A 25,281-nucleotide genomic window follows, 5' to 3' on the forward strand; every position below is an offset into this window, starting at 1 on the left:
CATGTAGATCTGCTAGAATGTTGGGAGGGCTTTACTCGTGATGGACAGGGTCGTATCCACTACTTTTTGTAGAATTTTTCCTTCAAGGGCATTGGTGTTCCCATACCAGGTCGTGATGCAGCCAGTCAATACACTCTCCACTACACATCTACAGAAGTTTCTCAAAGTTTTAAATGTCATGCTGAACCTCTGCAGACTCCTCAGGAAGTGGAGGTGCTGTCGTGCTTTCTTTGTAATTGCACTTATGTGCTGGCCTTGGACAATTGCTCCAAAGTGCAATTACGAAGTGGGTGTTTTACTCTGAATCAGGTAGCGTACTGGTAGGGAACAGTCTGCCACTATATCTGCAGCAGCTGTGGTATCCTACAAGCCCTATAAAGTATATTAAGACAATTGAGAATGAGAAAGTGAGGCCCAATTTATCACCCTTGCTGCTGAGCTGGAACTACTATCAGAGACACATTAAACGTCCTCCACTGTTAAAAAGATGATTCATTCTATGTTGTTTCACAAGACTGTGTCTCTCCAACAATAACAGTTTATTGACAAAAAAAAAGCCCACACTCAATAGTTTATGGATCTCTCAGTTCCTTTGTCATATGCAACCGAGTGTTAAAGTGGAGTGAGGCAGCAGTTAAAGTCACAATTACATTCTGAAATGGAGTTCGGAAGCCACACAGGGGAACATTGTGCCAGGTCATGCATAACACTTCCCCATCAAATGGCCGATGAATCTCAACGAGGTTCTTGTTCACATCAAGAGTATTCCTTCTCCCGAAAGCTTGCAATCATAAATCAAGTGAAATTTAGGACAGTGAAACTGACATCAGTAGTGGGGAAGTATCGGAAGAAATTGTAAGGGACTGGATATATAATTGGGAGCATTGTGTGCAGTTTTGGTCACCAACCTACAAGAAAGATGTAACGAAGATTGAAAGAGTTTTTTGTTGCTGTTGTTCAGTCGGTTAGTTGACTCTTGGACCATGGGGTTTTCATGGCGAGATACGGAAGTAGATTACCAGGCCTTTTTCCAGCACAGACGTTGTTGGTGTCCAGTTTGAGACCCAGCTGGGTTTGAACTCAGGGCCAGCCGGCCCGTTGAAAGAGTGCAGAGAAAATTTACAAGGATGTTGCTGGGCCTGGAGGACCTGAGTTAGAAGGAAAGATTGAATAGGTCAGGACTGTATTCCTTAGAATGTAGAAGATTGAGCAAAGATTTGATATATGAGATTATGAGTGATGTAGATACGATAAATGCAAGCAGGCTTTTTCCGCTGAGGTTGAGTGGGACTACAACCAGACGTCATGGGTTAAGGGTGAAAGGTGAAAAGTTTTAGGAGAACATGAGCAGAATGAGCTGCTAATACAACTGGTGCATGCAAGCTCAACTTCAATGTTCAACAGAAGTTTGGATATGGAGGGATATGGAGGGATATGGAGAGCTAGGGTCCCAATGCAGGTCAATGGGAGTAGGCAGTTTAAATGGTTCATTGTGGACTAGATGAGCCAAAGGGCCTGTTTCTGTGCTGTACTTTTCTATCACTCTATGACTGTCCATTTCCCTTCACAAATTCTTACCTGACCTGCTGTCTGCTTGTCATTGTAGGGAGAAACCTGATCCTAGTTTGTGTTGACATGGCCAGGTGAGACAAGATGGAGTAATCAGAGAATGTCTGACAGAGCAGGGTAGTGGGGCCATTGAATACGTGTTTGCTCTTTGGAGGTCTCCTCTTTTGAAGAAGGCGTAAGCAGACCAAATCAGAGCTGGTGTGAGAAGGTGCATCTCTACCAAAGGAGGTGAAAGGCACCCTTTCCTTCCTCTAGCCCTCAGGTCACCTTTGGACAAGGTGTAGCATCTACTTACCCCCACCCTGGTCATGGTCACGTGAAGCCACGGTGGATGGTGGTATGAGCAGCCGGTGCAGATCACAGGTCTTGGTTATGTGACCCCTGATGCCAGGCAGACAATCTCTGAAGAGTATTAATAATGACTGGGGTCATCCATCTTGTAAAGGCACTGCCCTGAAGAAGGCAACTACAAGCTACTTCTGCAGAAAAATTTGCCAAGAACAATCATGGTCACGGAAAGACCATGATTACCCATGTCATACGACATGGCACAGACTGATGATGATGAATCAATTGTACATAGTTAATATAGTCAGAGTTATAATACCAACACAGAGTGATCAATAGCTACAAGAACCAACCTTCAAACTACTACCATGAAATGTCAATTTTTTAACAAGGAATCTCAATCAATTATTAATAACTACAAGCTGTGATTGGGTTGAGATCACAGTGTAATGTAAGTAAAGGTCACTCGCAAAATCATTTAACCAATAATCCTGGAGTCCAACGTGGGTGTTGGTCCAATGTGTACGTGTGTTCAAACTCAGGACAGAGAGAATGGGACGTACAATGCTCCATGTTGGGATGCGTAAGAGAAGCTTTGCAGTCTACTCCCTGAAAGACCAGACATTGACCTGCTGACGACATTGTGATGAGGGAGAACATTACATGAAAAAATAAGACAGATGCTCTGCAAATACAAATCTCTTCTGATCTTCATTACAAATTTTGTCCCACTCCCATCAGGGAGGAAGCTGCGTAGCATCCATGCCAGGACCCTCAAAGTTCAAAGTAAATTTATGATCAGAGTTCATATATGTCACCCTATACAACCCTGAGATTCATTTTCTTCTGGGCATACTCAATAAATCTATAGAATAATAACCACAGAAGACTCAAAGGAAGGCCACCCAACCTGGCCATACAACCAGAGTGCAGGAGACAACGAACTGTACAAATTCAAAAAGGAGAAAAGCCAACGATAAACAAATAAGCAATAAATATCGAGAACATGAGATGAACAGTCGAAAGTGAGTCTGGTAGTTGTGGCAAGTGCAGTTGATTGGAGTTATCCAGACTCAAAAACAGTTCCTTTCCCCTGGCAGTGAGGCTGCTCAACACCTCCAGCCACTAGCCCACCCCTCCACACGCCCAACCACAACTACCTTATCACTTCCTGTCAGAGACACTGTATGTACAGACACTTCCGTGCCTAGCGTCACTTTATAGACATACCAGTCTATGTATTTAAGCTATCTGATGTACTTACATTTATTATGTTTTTATTAACAATGTGTCCATTATCTTAATGTCAGAGAGCTATAGAAAAGTACAGCACAGAAGCAGACCCATGGCCCTCCATACCCCTACCATCCATGTACCTATCCAAACTTTGCTTAAATATTGAAATCGAGCTCGCATGTACCACTTGTGCTGACAGCTCATTCCACACATGTGAAGAAGTTTCCTCTCATGTTCCCCTTAAACTTTTCACCCTTAACCCATGACCTCTGGTTGTAGTCCTACCCAGCCTTTCTTTTTGTGTGGTATTGGATCCAGAGTAACAATTACTTTGTTCTCCTTTAAGCTTCTGTACTGGAAATGACAATCAACAATCCGAAATCCTAAACCCTGAATCTTAATTATTTTGAATTGATCTTCACTCTTTCTGAATCTGAACACATAGACATTGTGCACAATTCTGTAACATTCAACGTTCAGGCTTCCGATGCGGTTCCTCCCCTGGCTGGTTTTCAATCCGGCAGATTCACACTGCACGGCTACGCGTAGGCAACACCCTTTGGAATATCCGTCTCTTGTCCAGGCACGGTAAAGGGGGATTAACTCAGGGGGAGTGGATAAGGGAGGCTCAACAAAGCAGGTCCGCGATCCCGCTGGATCCCACTATGTAAAGAGACGTAACAAACCAGTGAGGTCTGAGGAGGTGACATCGGTTGTGTGGGGACACAATCCCCTTCTCCTGGGCCATAGAGAAAGGGTACCCGAAGTTATCCTTTCTGCCAGAGTGTGCTGGAATTCTCACACAGAACAAATTGCCTCCCAACAATGCTTATGTTCAACCCCCAGAGAGCACTTGATCCCTGTCTGTTCTGGATTATCTGCACTGTCACGTCACCTGGCCCTGAAATACTTCCAGTGACCAAGAGGACAACCGAGAGAGGAATCCCATGCCACCTGTCCCAAGAGATGTTGCACTTCTGCCCCAAGTGTCCACAACATGATTCTGTGGTTGCTATTTGGATGTTACAGTCACTTTGTAGTGTTGCTTTTTGAATCACCACCGAGAAAGAGAGAGAGAGTGATCAATCATCCAGTAGAGAGACCTCTCACTATCTGTAGTGTTTTGGTAACTGCTAGGCTTCAGGTTGCCACACCGAGAAAAAATCGTGTCCACAAGGCTGCACACTCAAAGGTGCCCGACTTCAGGCCGAACCTGGACATGTCGAAACGCGGCCTATCAGCGGGCTCCAACAACGGGAACACGCCACCGTGCAGAACCACGGTTTGAGGGCTGCTGTAGATCAAAGACCCTGACGGGACCCCAGCCACTCTGAAAATGAAAATTAACACATTGAGGCATTAGAAGAGGAAGAATTTAACTGTGAGAAGCCATCCTCTGGAAACTTCCTGCTGGTCCCTTCCTCCTTCCCTCTCTCCTATGATTCACTATCCTTTCCTATCAGATTCATTCTTCTCCAGCCCTTGATCTTTCCAACCTGTCTGGCTTTATCTATCACCCTCTAAGCTAGTCTCTTTCCCCTCCAGCCACATTTTGATTTCCCCTTTCGTCTCAGTCCTGAAGAAGGGTCTTGGCCCTATTCATTTCCTGCTGAATCCCTGCAGCATCTAGTGTGCGTGGCTTTGGATTTCCAGCATCTACAGACTTTCCCATGTTCAGGATCCATCTGCAACAGCTCCATATTCAGAGGCAGCCTGCCAACAGTCACAATCACAAACATTATTCTTGCAGCCTCCGCTCAATTTATTCGATGTTCCCTGGTGAGCCATGAGGAACCTCATCCATGAATCTCACCACTGGATAAAGCTTGGATAATGGTGAGATGCTGGTGTAAATGAATGGCTGAGGGATCTAACTTTGAGGTTCAAAGTGCAATGGTACGTATATTAAAAAGGTACGAATTACACTATATACTGCCCTGAGATCCATTTTCTTACAGGCATTCACAGTAGAACAACAAAATACACCAAAATCTATGAAAAAATAACCAGAGTTCAGAAGACAACAAACTTTGCAAATGCAAGTGTAAATAAACAGCAATAAATAATGAGAACATAAGATAATGAGATAAAGAGTCCTTAAAGTGAGATCATTAGTTGTGGGAACATCTCAATAGATGATTGTAGTTCCCACCTTTTGTTCAGGAGCCTGATGGTTGGGGAGTAGTAACTGTTCCTGAGCCTAGTGGTGAGAGTCCTGAGGCTCCTGTACCTTCTGGGTGGTGGGGGCTCTGCTTGCTTGTGGTGGGGCTCCTTGTAGATGTGCTCAGTGGTGGGATGTCTCTGCCTTTGATGGACTGGGCTGAAATCACATTTTCTGTTTCTAAACATGGACAGGTCATCAGAGCACATGACCTTTTGCCAAAAGTCCCGGCAGAGTGTTAGTTCTTTGCACAGTGTTAGGCACATCACATTTTGGCACCACTAAGTAACATGGTACAAATGCACTTTTTTGTGAAGTTACCATTATTAGGAACTTCATTGGGGATAATTAATTTGCTTGCCTCCTACGAGGCAGTGGTTCAATTCTTTCTAGATAAATCTATTCTCTCTGCTGCATGAAGTTAGTTAACATTTAATGCGATTCAAAACGGGTTATTAACAATTCTGTAAACATGAATGAAATTCCCCTCTGAAATCCTCATTCTGCAAATTCCTTCAGAGACCAACCACAGCCTCAGAGCACACTCACAGGCAGTTGTCAGTAATGGGGCTTTTGTCATCATCACACACACTAACACAGACATTGTTAACGTCAGGGACAGTGACGGGGACTTCATCATCGTCAGGCATACTGATGGGGCCTTTGCCATCATCAGACACACTAATAGTGACATCTGTCACGCCTTATTTAGCCCCAAGTGGAAGAAAAGCAAAAACTATGAAGAAGAGAAATATTTACAAACAGACAAATGAAAGTAAACATGTACAAAAATTTACAAATGTACTGAGGTTTTCTCCACGACACACTTTATTGTTGTGGTGAACTACATATACCTGTCTGGACACGCCCCCTGCTGACTGCTCCTGTGGCTCCTCCCACAGACCCCGGTATAAAGGCGATTGAGGTCTGAGCCCCGCCCTCAGTCTCCAGTATGTAGTATGGTGGTCAACTACTGCTTGTTCCTTCTTTCAGTCAATAAAAGCCGATATCTAGCCTTTATGTCTCAGAGAGAGTTATTGATGGTGCATCAATTGTTAACTTTGCAAAATAACTATTCACCAGCTATTAAACACAGCCTCCACACCCCTCAGCAAAGCCAAACTGAGGGTTTAAATCTGCCTGCAAAGGGAGCAGTGCTCCCACTAACACAGGCATTATTTTAGGACGCCCAAACTGTCCCTTGGGACTTGGGGCTGTTCTGCTATCTACAAACTGATGTCACGGTGTGAATGAAAATAAATGAAACTGTTTGGAATGCCTGTGTCTAGAATCCTTATTTTTATGAAATTATAAACCAGTACAGCATGTTAACTGAAGGGATTGTTTTGATTAGCCAAGCTAGCGATTGTTTTATTGTTGGGGTGTGTAAACTGCAGAATGGGAGGGGCAAAGTGTGTGAACTACAGGGGACAGAATGAGAAGGAGTGACTAACTGGGCAAAGGGGCAAGGTTAGAGGGGGAATTAGACTACCTGTCCTGTCATATCACACCCTCCCCCCACCACCTCTTCTGGATTTGCACGAGGTGGGCAATCGAGAGTGATAGTCTGCCATGACGTCGTACCGCCCTGCCTTATGACAAAGGTTGAAATGGAACGGTTGTAGAGCAAGGTACCATCTCATGATGCGTGAAGTGTGGTCTTTTGTGGAGTGGACCCAGGTGAGTGCTTTGTGGTCGGTCTCCAGAATGAATTCTCTGCCCAGCAGGTAATACCGGAGGCTCTCCAAGGCCCATTTTATGGCAAGAGCTTTTCTCTCAACAGTGGAATACCCTTGTCTCCCATGATAGCAGCTCCCGACTAGACACCCGCTGTTCTTCCCCCTCCTTCCCCTGGGCCCAGGCTGCTCCAATCCCCACTGAGGCATTGAACTGGATGGTCACTGGTTTGCTGAGGTCTGGGCTGATGAGGACCGGCCAGGAACACAAGACCTCCTTCAGAGCCACAAAGGCTTCCTCGCATTCTTTACTCCACTGGACCAGACTCTTCGCGGACTTCAGCACCAGTTCTGTTGGTGAAGCTGCCAAGGTGGCAAACTGAGGGATAAAACGGCAATACCACCCACTTAACCCCAGAACGGACAGACCTGCTGCTTCATGAGGGGCTGGGGATTATCCTAATGGGCTCGACCTTGTGGCTGAACTAGTCCTCGCCCCAGCTTATAGCCCGGCTGGATGTTCAGTGTCAAGCCAGTGGCTGCAATCTTCTTCAGGACATCCTCAAAGTGCTTCACGTGGTCTTCCAACTGGTGCTGAGGATGACCACATCATTCAGGCAGGCCGCTCAATGCTTCTCGCATCCCCTCGGCTCCTGATCGTTGGAAAGTCATTGAGCTCCCCGCAGCCCGAATGGCATGACAGTGAAATGAAAAAGGCCAAGGCGAGTGCTGAATGTGCTGGGCTCACGACACTCCTTTGCCACCAGTATTTGCAGAGGCCGAGCATTGTTGTAAACTTGGCTTGGCTCAACCTTTCCAGCAACTCATCAATCCACAGCATGGGGGACGCATCAAACGTGAAGATGGTGTTGATTTTTCAGAAGTCAATGCAAATCCTCAGGGCCCAACACGCTCCCACACTCACACTCTTCTGCACTCTCCCACTCTCCCACAGTGTCCCACATTCTCCCACACTCTCCTACACTCTCTCACACTCTCCCGCACCATCCCACAGTCTCCCACATTCTCCCACACTTCCCCGCACTCTCCCACACTCAGCAATTCTCCCACAGTCTCCCACTCTCCTACGCTCCTCCACTCTGCAAACCTTCCCTCTGAGAATAGTCTCAACTTTAGTAGATCACTTAGGAGTCACTCGTTGCATCCACATTCAATACTCTGATCAGGTTCTCCCAGAGCACAAATCCATTCATCAAACAGTTCATAAAATGGAGGTTACAGAACAGCTTCACAAAATGGCAGCCTCCATTCCTTCAAGCACATGGCAAGAACAAGGACATCTGGCACTGTCCTTGAACCATCCGAGTTCGATGCTTCCTTCCCCAGTTGAATGAGCTGAAGATACAGGATCTAGTTCAATGATGATACCAATCTGGGTGCTACTTGAAGCAGTGGCGTGGATCCAGTGACCTGACTCAGGTGCTGCCTGTATGGAGTTTACACATTCTCTCTATGAGCCCCACGGTGAAATTTTCAGCAAGAAATGAGTTTGTATGATGTCCAGGCAAGGATAGTTTTCAGTTAGTATGCTGTCAATCCAGGCAAGAAAGGACCTTGTAGAGCAGAGACCAACCCCCTCTGTGGGCACCATAGAGGACAAGAGAGGGATGCAGACAAAGTGTTCTATGGTGACACTTACTGTTGGTCTGTAACTTTACAAATTCTGGCTTTTAATGTGGAGATTCAATTGACTATCAATTCCTGTAGCTGGCTGGTACTGCATGCCAGATTTCGAGACGAGAGGTCCCCAGTTCAAATCCGACCAGCTCCTTGCAAACTTTCCATCTGTCTGGGTTGAGCACAGAGTCAGCAACCTGGCCTCCAAAAAAAATATATAATCAAAACTGCTTAAGAAACGGCATTGTTGCCACCCCATGCATCACAAGGCATGGAGTCTGCAGTGAGGAAGGCCAATGTGATGCTAGCATTTATTTTGAGAGGTCGGGGCTACAAAAGCAAGAACGTAATGTTGATACATTATCTTTGTTCTAAAGGTCGCACTCTAATATGTTCTCTCACTTCAATCCTGCTCCTCCCCTTTGATTCTTCTGCCACTAACCTACACAAGGAGTCACTTCTGCATCACCATTATGTGCCCTGTTGTAAGACGTGGTCGATCATGGTCACATGACCATGATTCTTCTTGGCAATGTTTTCTACAGAAGTGGTTTACCACTGCCTTCTTCTGGGCAGTGTCTTTCCAAGATGGGTGACCCCAGCCGCCGTTAACAATACTCTTCAGAGACTGTCTGCCTGGCGTCAACGGTCACATAACCAGGACTTGTGACACGCACCAGCTGCTCACACGACCATCCAACACCTGGTCCCATGGCTTCACGTAACCCTGATCTGGGGGTGAGGGCTAAGCAGGTGCTACACCTTTACCCAAAGGTGTTGTGCAGGATAGTGGAGGTAAGTTGTCACAGTCCTGACTGTTAATTCCCCATTTTCTCCTAATTCCCTTTGATTGTGCTATGGTTCCAACTGTTAAGACCTCATTTTCTCCTAATTCCTTTTGATGACGACACACCTGGTTTTCATCAAGACCTGCACCATAAGAAGTCCGGCCTTGCACCCACTAGTTGCCAGATCATTGGTTTTGCCAGTGCGGTAATTAACGCTTTCCGGCTGCTTAGGATCGTGTGTCCTAAGTTTTGCTTCAGTACTGAGATTTATCTGTAAAACTCAGTCTCTCCATGTCAAGATAAATTCTGCTTGTCTCCTGCCTTCCTGCTGTCCCTCCTGTCTGCCGTTTAATGCTCATGCTTGCGTCTGTATCCTAATTAAATCTCTGTGCCAGTGTCCTGCACTTGGGTTCGCCTCATTCGTTGCAACAGAAGGAGTGCCTTACACCCCCTTCAATAGAGACATATCTCCTCCCCACCACCCACATGCGGACCCAGCAGACACAATACAGGAGATCAAGCTCAGATCTGGGCCACTTCTCCCCCCTGCACCCCTCCACTGCAAACTCCAGAAAGAGCCACAATGTTCTGTTAAAACCATTCCTAATGTACATTTGGACTGGTGCTGTCAGGAAATTCAGGGCGCTGTGACTCGTATAAACACCTGCACTACCCGGGGAACTAACTCTTGATGTGTGACACAGTGAGGTGTTTAGAGGAAATTATAGGGGTGGGGAACGGAGCCTGTTTGGAAAGATTTGCTGTATCACCTAAAACACTCGCAAATTTCTACAGATGTACCATGGAGAGCATTCTAACGGGCTGCATCACCGTCTGGTATGGGGATGAGGGGGCTACTGTACAGGATTGAAATAAGCTGCAGAGAGTTGTAAAATTAGTCAGCTTTATCATGGGCACCAGCCTCCGTAGAATCCAGGACATTTTCAAGGAGTGATGCCTCAAAAAGATGGCCTGCATTATCAAGGGCCCTCATCACCCCTTCTCATTGCTACAATCAGGGAGGAGGTACAGGAGCCTGAAAGCACACACTCAATGATTAAGGTACAGCTTCTTCCCTTCTGCCATCAGATTTCTGAATGGACATTGAACCCAGAGCATTACCTCAGTTTTTTTTAAATTCCTGTTTCACACTACTTATTTAATGTAACTATTTAATAAGTACTCTGACTGTAATTCGGTTTCTTTCTATTTTTACGTATTGCATTGTACTGTTGCCACAAAGATAACAAATCTTCTGACACATGGTGGTAATATTAAACTTGATTTTGATTCAGAATTGGGTCTTTCTAAGCAGAGCGGAGTGAGTGTGTGGAACGTGCTCCCAGGTTTGGTGGTAGAGGCAGATTTATTAGATCAGGGGTTCCCATCCTTTCTTCTACCATGGACCAATACCATTAAGTAAGGAGTCTGTGGACCCCAGGTTGGGAACACCTGGATTAGAGCAATTGAAGAAACTTAAAGATAGGACAGACACTTGAAGAAATTTAAACATTTATGATAGTCACATAGATGATAGAAAATGCAGGGAGGAGTTAGATTGATCTTAAAGCAGGTTAAGAGGTCAGCACAACATTGTGGGCTGAAGGGCCTGTACGGTGCTCTACATTCTAAACTCTAGCTCTAGGGACGCGCCACATCCCTGATCCCCGTGATCCAGACCTGTGGCGCCTGGGATTATTCAGCGAGGAAACCCCAGTGTGACCTGGTGCACTGCAGTGGGTCGAAGACTGCAGGAAGCAGGAGCAATATTCGCAGTGTGGAAAGACAGCGCAGAAGCTGTCATTACAGGATGGCACCTGCCTCCACCAGCAGGTGGCGGTATGAGGCGGCGTTTCCATATTCTATGTTGAACCATTGATAACAACAGTCTCACACTCCCTGAGCTCCCCAAGGCAGAAAAAATCCAGAGGCAGCTCAGACAAGTACTTTGGAAATCACCGCTCCCTTCCCCGGGAACATTCAATAGTCAGCAATTAGCAACAAAGAGACAACACGCAGAGGTATTTCTGTATCCTCTCCTCTTCCTCACTCCCTCTACCAACTGGAGGTGCCCAGGAAGGGGCTTCCCAACGGAGGGCCAAAGGAAACCAGTACAGGAGAGTTGTTCAAAGCTCAAAGTAAATTGTATTATCACAGAGATACACTTTCTTCTGGGCAAACACAACAAATCTATAGAATAATAATTATAACTGAAACAATGAAAGACTATCCAGCTAGGGTGTTCAACTGGAGAGCAGAAGACAAGAAACTGTGCAAATACAAAATAAATGCATGATAATAATAATAAGTAAATAAGCAATAAATATCGAGAACATAAGATGAAGAGTCCATGAAAGCGAGTTCATAGGTGTGGGAACATTTCAATGATGGGGCAAGTGAAGTTGAATGAAGTTATCCCTTTTGGGTCAAAAGCTCAATAATTGAGGGGTCGTAGCTATTCCTGAACACAAAACACAAAACACACTGGAGATGCTGGGGTCAAATCAACATGTACAAACACACTGGAGGAACTCAGCAGATCGGGCAGCATCCGTGGAAACGAGCAGTCAACGTTTCAGGCCAAGACCCTTTGTCAGGACTGAAGAAGGAGGGGGCAGGGGCCCTATAAAGAAGGTGGGAAGAGGATGGAAGGTGTGAGGTGAAAAACCAATCAGAGGAAAGATCAATTGGTGGGAGAGGCGAAGCAGGGAGGAGATAGGCGGGAAAGGTGAAGAAGGAATGTAAGGAGAAAGCACTGGGAAGTAGGAGGCGGAACCATTAGGGAGGTGATAGGCAGCTGGAGGAGGAGGCAGAGTGAAAGTGGGATGGGGGAGGGGGCGATTTCTTCAACTTCCGATAATGCCTGACCTGCTGAGTTCCTCCAGTGTGTTTAAAACTACTTCTGAACCTGGTGATGCAAGTCCTGCGGCTCCTACACCTCCTTCCCATTGGCAACAGCAAGAAGAGAGCAGGACCTGAGTGATGGGGGTCCCTGATGATGGATGCTGGTTTTTTGCAACAACGTTTCATGTAGATGTGCTCAGTGGCTTGGCAGGCTTTACCCATGTTGCACTGGACTGAATCCATTACCTTTTTTGGGATTTCCTGTTCAAGGATGTTGGTGATTCCATACCAGGCTGTGACGCAGCCAGTCAATATACTCTCCACCACACATCTTTCGAAGTTCGTTAAAGTTTTAGGTGTCATGATGACATTGAGTGGTGGGCCAGACGAGAGGGGCCAAATTGCCTACTCCTGCTCCTGGTGTCTTGTTTTCAAGGTCCCTGTATTCTTCAATCCTTCTTTAGTCCCTATGTCAACGTGCACATCCCAGCCTTGTTACACCTCCCAGAATGCATACCTCACATTTGACAGATCAAATTCCACCTGTCATTGCTTGATAACAACTGATCGATATCTTTCTGCTTCTTTCGGGTCAGTGGTTGGCCGTGTTGCACCTCAATGATTCTGGTGAAGTGTCTCCCCCTCTGTTACAGGTGAAGAGCCTCAGCTTATGATGTTCTTCCCTCTGACCCTACCTCAGCCTCCCGAGACCTCTCAGTCACCCTGGTAACCAGATGTGCTGGGAAATGCTACAGGCAAAGCCACCCCCTGATCACTGCAGTCCTTCCGTAACCCATCTTTAATTTGCTTTGAGCACTATCAGATTGAACTCCAAGGCCAGCAGTCAGACCATGAACATCACCATTTCTCCCCCAATATCTCTTGATCCTGCCTCTATCCCCAAGATGAGGCCACCCTCAGTGTGGAGGAGCAACACCTGATAATGTGCCTGAGTAGCCTCCTACCTGATGGGATGGACGTTGATTTCTCCTTCCATTAAAAAAAAATTCTCCCCTTTCCTCTTCCTCTATTCTCCACTCTGACCTTTTACTTCTTACCTGCCTATCACCTCCCCTTGCATCCCCTCCTTCCCTTTCTCCTCTGGTCCACTCTCCTTTCCTGTCAGATTACTTCCTCTCCAGCCCTTGACCTTTCCCACCCGCCTTCCCCTCTCCCACCATTTTGTTTTGGTCTTCTCCCACTTTCCTTCCCAGTCCTGAAGAAGGGTCTCGGCCCAAAGCATTGACTGTTTATTCATTTCCATAGACGCTACCTGACCTGCCGAGCTCCTCCACCATTTTGTGTGTGTTGCTTGACTTCCCCTGATGTAGACAGGCTCTGTTCACATTGACACCTACAGTAACATCCTATGTGATTTAACACAGTGAAGGAAAGGTTCCTTATAAACATCAGATCTGTTGTGAAAAATTACCTGGCAGATCTCCCAGAACCTGGGTTGGAAATTGCTTGTAGATCTTTCAGCGTTGTGACTTAAATGATGGGAAGCCCATCCTTGCTAGCAACCTTTAGAGGCAGGATGACAAGTTCTTTGTGTTTCTGTGATAAATATCTCACTCCTTACACACACCATCAACTGCTGCGGTCACAGTGTCAGGACTGAGGAAGGAAAATGTGAACAATGTTCTGATTCCTGTCACTCTACCACCTCTGAAACAAGGATTATCAAATCTTCTGAAGAACATCTTTGAAACTGAAGGTGCAGACAGTATGTGATGTGTTTGACTGTTTATCAAAATGGCCAGTGATGTCTCATTCATTCAAATGATATGGGCAATCATGGTCTTTGACCACAATTGTTCTTGGCAGATTTTTCTACAGCAAAGTTTCCCATTGCCTTTTTCTGGGCAGTGTCTTTACAAGACGGGTGACCCCAGCCATTATCAATACTCTTCAGAGATTGTGTGCCTGGTGTCAGTGGTCACAAAACTAGGACTTGTGATATGCACCGGCTGTTCATACGACCATCCACCACCTGCTTCCATGCTTCATGTGACCCTGATAGAATGGGGGGGAGGTGAAGAGGCTAAGGAGGTGCTACACCTTGACAAATGGTGACCTGCAGGTGACCCAAGGGAAGGAGTGCCTTACACCTCCTTTGGTAGAGATGTGTCTCCAAAGTGCCACCCAAAAATACTACAACTTGTCATGATCAGCATTGTCTATTCTGTGTCCTGTGTTCCACATTAAATGAACAATGTTCTGTGCTCTGTGAACCATCCATGTCCTGTGTTCTACGTCCTGCATTCTATGTTCAAGGTTCTGTGTCTGTTCTGAGCCCATTTCATTTCTAATGCAGTTGGCACCAGTTCTGATTTCCAGGACAGTCTGAAGCAGGGTTGTATATGGTGACATATCTGTCCTTTGACAATAAATTTACTTTGAACTTTAAATACTACTGGGTGTAAGGTTAAAGTGAGAGGGGGGAAGCTGAGAGGAAATGTATGAGACAGCAGAGAGTTGGGTGCCTGAATGCACTACCAGGAGAGGTGGTGGAGATTGGGGGTCCTAATCGATGGATGCTGCCTTTTTCAGCTATCATTCTTTGAAGATGTCTGGATGCTGGGAGGCTGGTGTCCATAATGGACCTGACTGGGTTTACATCTGGGTTGTTATTAACAAAAGAAATCATAACAGTATCTGGATGGCTATTATCAAAAATGGGCCCAGCTCCCCTTCGGCCAGGAGCTGCCTGCATTATTTAAACCTCAGTGACAGACACTTGCTATGGGGCGCAATATCTCACAATCTGTCTGCAGCCACACTTACCAGGAGATTGGGTTTCAATAATACATGTAATCATCAGAGGTAAAGCAGCACAAAATTTGCACACTTATTCATGCCTGTCTCTTTATCCCCGCCTGCGGGAACAGTCGGAATGGAGCCTCTTCGATGGGATAGTGAAGGCTGATAATCTCCCTCCAGCTTTCACTTCATCCAAAGTGGGATAAAGAGAGTCAGATGGAGAGAATGTACAGGCTCTGCTGTGTTGGTAAGACCATAAGATATAGGAGCAGAATTAGGCTGCTCCACCATGTCTGATCTATTTTCTCTCAGCTCCAATCTCCTGTCTTCTCCCCATATCCCTTCATTCCCCGACTAATCAAGAACCTATTAACCTCTGCCTTAATTATACCCAACGACTTGTCCTCTACAGCTCCCTGCGGCAACAAATTCCACAGTTTCGCCACTCTCTGGCTAAAAAAATTCCGCCTGATCTCCATTCTAAATGGACGTCCCTCTATCCCGAAGCTGTGCCCTCTGGCCCGAGACTCTCCCAAACATCCACCAAGGGTTAGGACTACACTCCTCCATCTCTCTCTGTCCTTGGCCATCCAAACCAACTTTGGTCTTTGTCTTTTCAGTGCTCAGGGCTTCCTTCTTTGTGCTAGTAGCTTCCTCTCAGTTTTCACTGTCAGTCATGCAAGTCCTGGGTCAATCCTCAGGAATACCATTGCACACAGATGTAGAAGGATCCTTCATTACTGTTTCCACAACAATTTTGTTTTACCAGTCTGAGCTGAACCCCCTGAACCTGGAGGGCCAGTGGACCACTCTTTGTCTGGACTCTGCTCTTTGACCTGCTTGGCATGGGTGATCCTACCATGGGTTAAAGGTCCTCACTGCAGCCAACATTGCTCTCTGGGTCATTGATGCACTCAAGTCTCTAAACCCTATGACAAGGATGTGACCCTCTTGGAGGGTGAGACTGCTGTACAACAGAGGAAAGCGTGGCATGAATGATTTGCCCACTTGTTCTGGTACAGATGAAGGGGCTGTCAAGATAGGCTGAGGAGGTTCACATCTCTGCCCATAGCATGTGCTCAACTTTAGTGTCACCAAGAGAACAAAGATGAATCATCACGAGGGAACGTTGGAGATGGACTGGACACGTGATGAGAAGAGTGACAGCACTTCATTGGATCCCTGATGGGAGACCAAAGACATCTTGGCACTGTACCCTAGAACAGAAATATGGACTCTGAACCCCACTTGGGGCACAGAAGCGAAGATGGTCAAGGACAGAGACAGAGGACCCTCATTGCTGTCCTGTGGAATGTAGGTTGCATCACTGTCTGGTGCGGAGGAAAAGCTGCAGAAGGTTGCAAGCCCAGCCAGCTCCATCATAGACAATGGCCCCCCAGCATCAAGAACATCTTCAAAAGGCAATGCCTCAAAAACGAGGCATCCATCACTAAGGGCCCCCGTCACCCAGGACATACTGTTCCAGGAGCCTGATGGTTGTACGGTAATAACTGTGAGTAATCAAAAGGATTCTAGAACCAAAAGGTGGTGCAGACTTGATGGGCTGAGTGGCCTAATTCTGTTCCTATGCCTTAGTCCCTCCTGCCCAATGGTCGTAGTGAGAAGACTGTGTGGCCTGGATGGAAGTGTCTCTGATGGTGGTTGCAGTACCTTGTGGTAGAGCTCTGTGTGGACGTGCTCGATGGTGGGGAGGGCTTTGTCTGTAACGAACTGGGCTGTATCGATCTCTTTCATACCAGGCTGAGTTGTAAACAGTCAGGATACTCTCCATTGTGCATCTAATGAAGCTTAAGGCCTACAGAAGTTCAGAAATATAGAACCCCTGTTGGTTAATTCCCTCTTGTAAATGGGCAAGAGTGAATATCATTTGGGCCAGAAATAGGAGTGGGCTAGCACAGGCGGAAACCTATCGAATGGTGAAAGGCCTCAATAGAGTGGATGCGGAGAGGATGTTTCAGGTGGCGGAGGAGACTCAGCCTCAGAATAGAGGGACATCCATTTAGAATGGAGATGAGGAGGAGGAGGCTCTTCCAAAGCCATGGACACTCCAGAGATCACAAAAACTGCTCCCTACAAATGCCAGGAGGAGCTGAGGACCCAGTCACCATGGACACTCCAGAGATCACAAAAACTGCTCCCTACAAATGCCAGGAGGAGCTGAGGACCCAGTCACCATGGACACTCCAGAGATCACAAAAACTTCCAAAGCCATGGACACTCCAGAGATCACAAAAACTGCTCCCTACAAATGCCAGGAGGAGCTGAGGACCCAGTCACCATGGACACTCCAGAGATCACAAAAACTTCCAAAGCCATGGACACTCCAGAGATCACAAAAACTGCTCCCTACAAATGCCAGGAGGAGCTGAGGACCCAGTCACCATGGACACTCCAGAGATCACAAAAACTGCTCCCTACAAATGCCAGGGGGAGCTGAGGACCCAGTCACCATGGACACTCCAGAGATCACAAAAACTGCTCCCTACAAATGCCAGGAGGAGCTGAGGACCCAGTCACCATGTTCAGGAAGCTAATGCAGGGGCAGTTTGTATAGAATCAGAGGACACTTCACCTCTCCCACCTCCCCCGACCACCCACCTTCTCTCTCACCTGGTATCACCTGTCACCTGCTTGTACTCGTCCCTTTCCAGTTCTGGTTAAGGGTCTCGTTCGAAAACAGTGACTGCTTATTCCCCTCCATAGATGCTGCATAGTGGCCATATTTCATTAGGAGTTTGAGGAGGTTTGGTAGGTCACCAACCACTCTGACAAATTCCTGCAGACATTCTTACTGCATCACTGTCTGGTATGGAGGGGGGCACTGCTTGGGATTGGGACAAGCAACGGAGGGTTACAACCTCAGCCAGCTCCATCCTGGACACTAGCTTCGGGGAGGTTTTCAAAAGACGATGCCTCAAAAGGTGGCATCCAGCATTAAGGACCCTTAAGCATTAAGGATCATCGAGGACATGCTCTCTTTTCATTGTTACCATTAAGGAAGTGAATCAGGAGCCTTTCAGAAATTTCAGGAACAACTTCTTTGCCTCCTCCATCAGATTTCTGAATGGACAATGAACCCATGTACATTACCTCTCTTTTTTCACTAATTATCAAATTACATTATATATATAAGCTTTGTTGTAATTTCTATTTTTTAGTATTATGTATTGCTGTCACAAAACAACCAATTTCACAATGGGATGGAATGTCCTGCCGGGGTGGTTGAGCAGGAAGTTACATTAGGGACATTTAAGAAGCTCTTAGACAGACGCATGGATGACAGAAGAACGGAGAGCTCTGAGGCAGGGAAGCACAGCATTGTGAGCGGAAGGGTCTGCACTCTGCTGTAACGTCTTACGTTCTAAAATGGATGCAATATGGCCAAATGTACATTGTGTTGAAGATTGTGTGACAAAGGATCGGTTTCTGTGCTGTACGAACCCATGGCTGCGACATCCGGCTTGTCTCCTGAAAAGAAACAAGTAATTGAGACATTCCTAGCAACTCTTAAATCTCTTATTAAACCTTCCCACAGGCTGTTGATCAGAACTGCAGACAGCAGCCTGGCTGAGAAATCGAAACGGGATTACTGGCATACATCTGCTACCGGTAACGTTGGGGGCAGAGCAGGTTACCAGAGGTCTCCCGCTCTGTCTGCAAGTCAGTGGCTGGATGTTCCTTGCTCTACAAATTCTGGAGGATTTTGAATAAAACCGAGACAATTATTCCTTGCTATATTAACGCAGAGATTTATTCGCTGCCCCAAGATGTTATTATCCAGAGAGCTGGAACTAGAAATCCTCCCATTTTACAGGAAAAGTACAAAATTAACCACCTTGATAAAATATTCATAGTTTGGGGTTGGCGTTCTGATTGTAGTTTTTCATTTCTCTTGTTAGATAATGTCACCTCAAGGGAGGAAGTTGCTTTATTATTTACTGGTTGAACCCAAGGCTGAGATTAGACACAGAATATAGATAATTGGAACAAAGAAAATGTTACTGAAGGGATGAGTATGAATCACCAAATATTTTTAAAGTACCACACACTTCCAATTTGTTGGCTGTGAACATGCAGATATATTTGAACTTTATGCTCTGGAGGTGGCATTGATTGATTTTGAAATTCAAAGTTCAAAGTACATGCAGACCATAAGACCATAAGATTTTGAAGCAGAATTAGGCCATTTGGCCCATTGAGTCTGCTCTGCCATTTCATTATGACTGATCATTTTCCCTCTCAGCCCCAATCTCCTGCGAACTCCCCACATCCTTTCATGCCCTGACTAATCAAGAATCTATCAGCCTCTGCCATCAACATACATAACAACTTGGCCACTTCAGCTCTCTGTGGCAATGAAATCTATAGGTACACCACTCTCTGGCTGAAGAAAATACAAAGCCCAGAGCAGCTGGAGCAGGCCACAGCCTCAGCCTCAGTCCCTCACACAGTGAGGCAAATCATCGGGGAGCTCGCAGACACAAAGCCCAGAGCAGCTGGACCAGGCCACAGCCTCAGCCTCAGTCCCTCACACAGTGCGGCAACTCATCGGGGAGCCCTCAGGCACGAAGCCCAGAGCAGCTGGAGCAGGCCACAGCCTCAGCCTCAGTCCCTCACACAGTGAGGCAAATCATCGGGGAGCTCGCAGACACGAAGCCCAGAGCAGCTGGAGCAGGCCACAGCCTCAGCCTCAGTCCCTCACACAGTGAGGCAAATCATCGGGGAGCTCGCAGACACGAAGCCCAGAGCAGCTGGAGCAGGCCACAGCCTCAGCCTCAGTCCCTCACACAGTGCGGCAACTCATCGGGGAGCCCTCAGGCACGAAGCCCAGAGCAGCTGGAGCAGGCCACAGCCTCAGCCTCAGTCCCTCACACAGTGAGGCAAATCATCGGGGAGCTCGCAGACACGAAGCCCAGAGCAGCTGGAGCAGGCCACAGCCTCAGCCTCAGTCCCTCACACAGTGAGGCAAATCATCGGGGAGCTCGCAGACACGAAGCCCAGAGCAGCTGGAGCAGGCCACAGCCTCAGCCTCAGTCCCTCACACAGTGGGGCAAATCATCGGGGAGCCCTCAGGCACGAAGCCCAGAGCAGCTGGACCAGGCCACAGCCTCAGCCTCAGTCCCTCACACAGTGCGGCAAATCATCGGGGAGCTCGCAGACACGAAGCCCAGAGCAGCTGGACCAGGCCACAGCCTCAGCATCATTCCCTCACACAGTGGGACAAATCATCGGGGAGCTCACAGACACGAAGCCCAGAGCAGTTGGAGCAGGCCACAGCCTCAGCCTCAGTCCCTCACACAGTGGGACAAATCATCGGGGAGCTCGCAGACATGAAGCCCAGAGCAGCTGGAGCAGGCCACAGCCTCAGCCTCAGTCCCTCACACAGTGGGGCAAATCATCGGGGAGCTTGCAGACATGAAGCCCAGAGCAGCTGGTCCAGGCCACAGCCTCAGCACCAGTCCCTCACACAGTGGGACAAATCATCGGGGAGCTCGCAGACACGAAGCCCAGAGCAGCTGGAGCAGGCCACAGCCTCAGCCTCAGTCCCTCACACAGTGCGGCAACTCATCGGGGAGCTCACAGACACGAAGCCCAGAGCAGCTGGTCCAGGCCACAGCCTCAGCACCAGTCCCTCACACAGTGGGACAAATCATCGGGGAGCTCGCAGACACGAAGCCCAGAGCAGCTGGAGCAGGCCACAGCCTCAGCCTCAGTCCCTCACACAGTGAGGCAAATTATCGGGGAGCCCTCAGGCACAAAGCCCAGAGCAGCTGGTCCAGGCCACAGCCTCAGCCTCAGTTCATCACACAGTGTGGCAAGTCATCGGGGAGCTTGCAGACACGAAGCCCAGAGCAGCTGGAGCAGGCCACAGCCTCAGCATCAGTCCCTCACACAGTGGGACAAATCATCGGGGAGCTCGCAGACACGAAGCCCAGAGCAGCTGGAGCAGGCCACAGTCTCAGCCTCAGTCCCTCACACAGTGCGGCAAATCATCGGGGAGCTTGCAGACATGAAGCCCAGAGCAGCTGGACCAGGCCACAGCCTCAGCCTCAGTCCCTCACACAGTGTGGCAACTCATCGGAGAGCTCGCAGACACGAAGCCCAGAGCAGCTGGACCAGGCCACAGCCTCAGCCTCAGTCCCTCACACAGTGGGACAAATCATCGGGGAGCTCGCAGACACGAAGCCCAGAGCAGCTGGAGCAGGCCACAGCCTCAGCCTCAGTCCCTCACACAGGGGGACAAATCATCGGGGAGCTCGCAGACACGAAGCCCAGAGCAGCTGGAGCAGGCCCACAGCCTCAGCCTCAGTCCCTCACACAGTGGGACAAATCATCGGGGAGCTCGCAGACACGAAGCCCAGAGCAGCTGGAGCAGGCCACAGCCTCAGCCTCAGTCCCTCACACAGTGGGACAAATCATCCGGGAGCCCTCAGGCATGAAGCCCAGAGCAGCTGGAGCAGGCCACAGCCTCAGCCTCAGTCCCTCACACAGTGGGACAACTCATCGGGGAGCTTGCAGACACGAAGCCCAGAGCAGCTGGAGCAGGCCCACAGCCTCAGCCTCAGTGCCATGGAGGGAGGGGTAAATATTGCAAATCAGTGACTAGAACAGGCTCAACCTTCGCCTCGAAACCTTGACACCTGACCTTTTCAATCCATCTGGCCCAGTGTTTAAATCATCCAAGCACCAGATCATCTCTCGCTCTAGAACCTAGGCACTGTCCCATCAATTGCTTACCTATAGATTATTCAGATACCATGCGGAATAGGTCCTTCTAGGACTTTGAGCTGCGCTGCAATCCCCCGATTTAATCCTAGCCTGATCATGGGACAATTTACAGTGACCAATGAATCTACCAACCGGTATGTACTTGGACTGCGGGAGAAACTGGAGGAGGAAGCCCATGCCGACGTGGGGAGAACATACAAACTTGCTTACAGGCAGCAGCAGGAATTGAACCCGTGTCACTTGCTCTGTGAAGCATTCTGCTAACCACTACGCTACCATGCCATCCACCAAAATTGGCTTGGTATAAGGAGGTGGGATGATGGAGATTTGTGTCTGTGGTTGGAATCATGCGCCCATAGGGACTGGTACTTGTTAACTGGATTAGGGTATGAAAACAAGAGGTAAGATTGGTCCATTCACAGATAATTCAAAAATCATTGTGTTGTTGGTGTGAAAGTATGTATTAAACTTTGTATTTTTGTAACCGTTTGATGTGACAAAATGGAGTTGTCCAAATCCCAGCGTGCTAAGCTAATATGTTGCAATATACGTACGTGACTACAAGGAATGTGCTTACTAAAGGAATAACTACAAGTACCCAATGCACTGAAGGTTGTGCAAGAATAAGGTAGTAGCAGAGAAGAGTGAACTGCGGATGACATATTACAACAAATGTATCAGAAAGACAGAGCTCACCGGAATTAGCAACCTCGCCTTGTTTTCCTGTGCAAAAGGAACACTTTGTGAATGGTGTGTTGGAAGCCCCCTGCCATCCTTGGTGGGAGTAAAGGTGAACTTGCCCAATGTGCCTGACAAAGATTCTCTCAGTGCTGATATTGCGTTTGTGAGACTCTGCAGAAAGATACTCAATATTGCATGAGAGGAGTGCCATAGATAGTGTAGTGGTTCTGATAAATTGGTACATTAGGCACTGCACCTTCAGAAGGAACTTAGTTCCAGTAAGTGTGAGGTGTTGGACTAATAGGTGGAGAGCATGCTTGGGAAATGGTGGAGCCTCCAGTTAGCCCCACACTGAAAATGCTGACTGGTAAGTCGAACACCAGGAGTGACGATTGGTTAGTCCCACACCGGGAGTGACGACCGGTCAGTCCCACACCAGGAGTCAGTCCAGACCAATGGACAGCTGGATTATGCGGCCACCCTGACTTCATGCTGAGGGAATGTTTGCAATTTAGTAATCACTTGAACATTTAATAAGGAATAATTTCTTGTGACAATAGCAACTTCTTTACCTTAGGCGTGGGGGTTTATTTTAGAGTACGTTTCTTCAGAATCTCCAGTAAAGATAAGCACTTTCCCCTGGAGTTCCAGATATCTTGTCCCTGCTGGTGGACAGTAACTGGACCTGCAAGGCTGAACTTGTGACCATTTATCCTCAGCGAGGTGCTGGCCCATCTGCAGTTCTGGACCTGGTGATCTTTCCACAGACACTGACCATTGGAATATTTCATAGGGGTTCTGTTTTTATGGATGGGGGGGGTACGTCGGACTATGGTCTGGGTGCAGGTTGATGCAGCTCAGCACAGGCTAGATGGGCTGAAGGGCCTGTTTCTGTGCTGTCCCTATGACAGAATATGAAAGCTACAGAGTGAGTGATGGAAAAGTTGGAAGCGGGAAGCATCTTGGAGTTGGAACTGGAACAGGACTTGGTCAATTGTTGTCACATGTACTGAGATACATACAGTGAAAAGCTTGTGAAAAGCAGGCTGTTCACACAGTGCAGGAAGAGAAATCTGAATAACTAGTTGAAGAGGAGGACTATGGTTTGAGTGCAGGTTGATGGGATTAGTCACAACAATAGCTCGGCATGGACTAGATGGGCTAAAGGGCCATTTTCTGCGCTGTAGTGCTCGAGGTACCAGAAGACACACATCACCTCTTACTTCAGCATTGAATTCTGGGCCCGGCAGTCACAGTGAACGTTACTGGGACCCTCTGCAAGCTGCCGACGTCCAGTACTGCTTGTTACAGAAGTGGGAAGCTGGTTAAAGCTGGGGCCAGACTGCGGATACTGCTGTGATTTTGCATCTGGTCAATAATATGGAGGCCACCTCCCTTTGAAGAATATCATGTACAGTTGTTGCCCAGTCCAGAAGGCTGTGGGGAGGTAGAGCTATTCCGGGGGAGCAACTTTGTGCATAGCCAATTACTTACACAGGACTAAAGCTGTGATGTTCAGTGACCATGGGCTGAAGTGTTCGTAAGCTTCCGGAAGGTCACTGAGCTGAAACATTAACACGTTTTGCTTTGCGCAATTCCATGTCAAATGCTGAGTGTTTCATTCCTTTCTAGAACTCATGAGCCGTTACTTCTGACAAACTGTAAACGGCGTCAATATTAATGCAAAACACAAAACACTTTCTGAAATAGTTATGGAATCGGGAACTACTTCGGCACAGAAACAGTCCCTTCTGTCCATCTAGTCTGTGCCAGAATATTATTCTGCCTAGTCCCATGGCATTGCCCTGCAGCTAAACTGTAACCCTCCTACTCATGTACCTATCTTAACTTCTCTCAAATGTCGAGCCCGGATTCTCCGGTTGTGCAGACAGCTCGTTCTACCCTCTGAGTGAAGAAGTTTCCCTTCATGTTCCCCTTAAACCTCTCACCTTTCACCCTTAACCCATGGCCTCTATTTGGAGTCTCAATCAAACTCAGTGGAAAAATGAATTTACCCTATCGATGCCCCTCATAATTTTGTATACCTCTATCAAATCTCCCCTCATTCTCCTGCACTCTGGAGAATAAAGTCCTAACCTGTTCAACCCTATAACTCAGGTCCCCCAGACCCAGCAATGTTCTTGTAAATTTTCCATCGTATTGATATCTTTCCGGTAGGTATGTGACCATGATACTCCAAAATGGAGGAATTCCGTAAGCCAGTAAGTTACACTGCAGGAGCAGAATTGGGCCCTTTAGCCATTGAGTCTGCTCCGTCATTGCATCACGACTGACTTATTTTCTCTCTCAACCCCATTTTTCTGTCTTCCCTTCATAACATTTGACACCCCTACCAATGAAGGACCTATCAAACTCCACTTTAAATAGATCCAATCACCTGCTCTCCACAGCCGTCTGTGGCAATGAATTCCATGGACTGACCACCCTCTGGCTAAAGGAATTCCTCCTTGCCTCTGTTCTAAACGGACGTCTTTCTAATCTGAGGCTGTGCCCTCTGGTCCTCGACTCTTCCACTATAAGAAACATCCTCTATCTATCTGCTCTATCTCAGCTTTTCAATATTCGATAGGTTTCACATTATATCCCATCATTCTTCTGAACTCCAGTGAGTACGCGCCCAGAGTCATCAATCGCACCTGACATGTTTCAATCTGAAGATCAAACTACTTCATCTAATGACATTCTCAGTTCTGAATGTCAGCAAATCTCTGAAACGGCAGCAATGTTGGGGCTTTGCTTCTTTAGCCCTTTGAAGCTAGTCCATTAAATTCACCAGATATTATAATTGGCCTCAGAAAGCTGACCAGTTGATTCAGCACCAGATTCACACTATTGGGCAGAGGAAGGCATTGTGTGAATCCATGAA

Source organism: Hypanus sabinus, chromosome 11, assembly GCF_030144855.1.
Source record: "Hypanus sabinus isolate sHypSab1 chromosome 11, sHypSab1.hap1, whole genome shotgun sequence".
In the NCBI taxonomy this organism is placed as follows: Eukaryota; Metazoa; Chordata; class Chondrichthyes; order Myliobatiformes; family Dasyatidae; genus Hypanus; species Hypanus sabinus.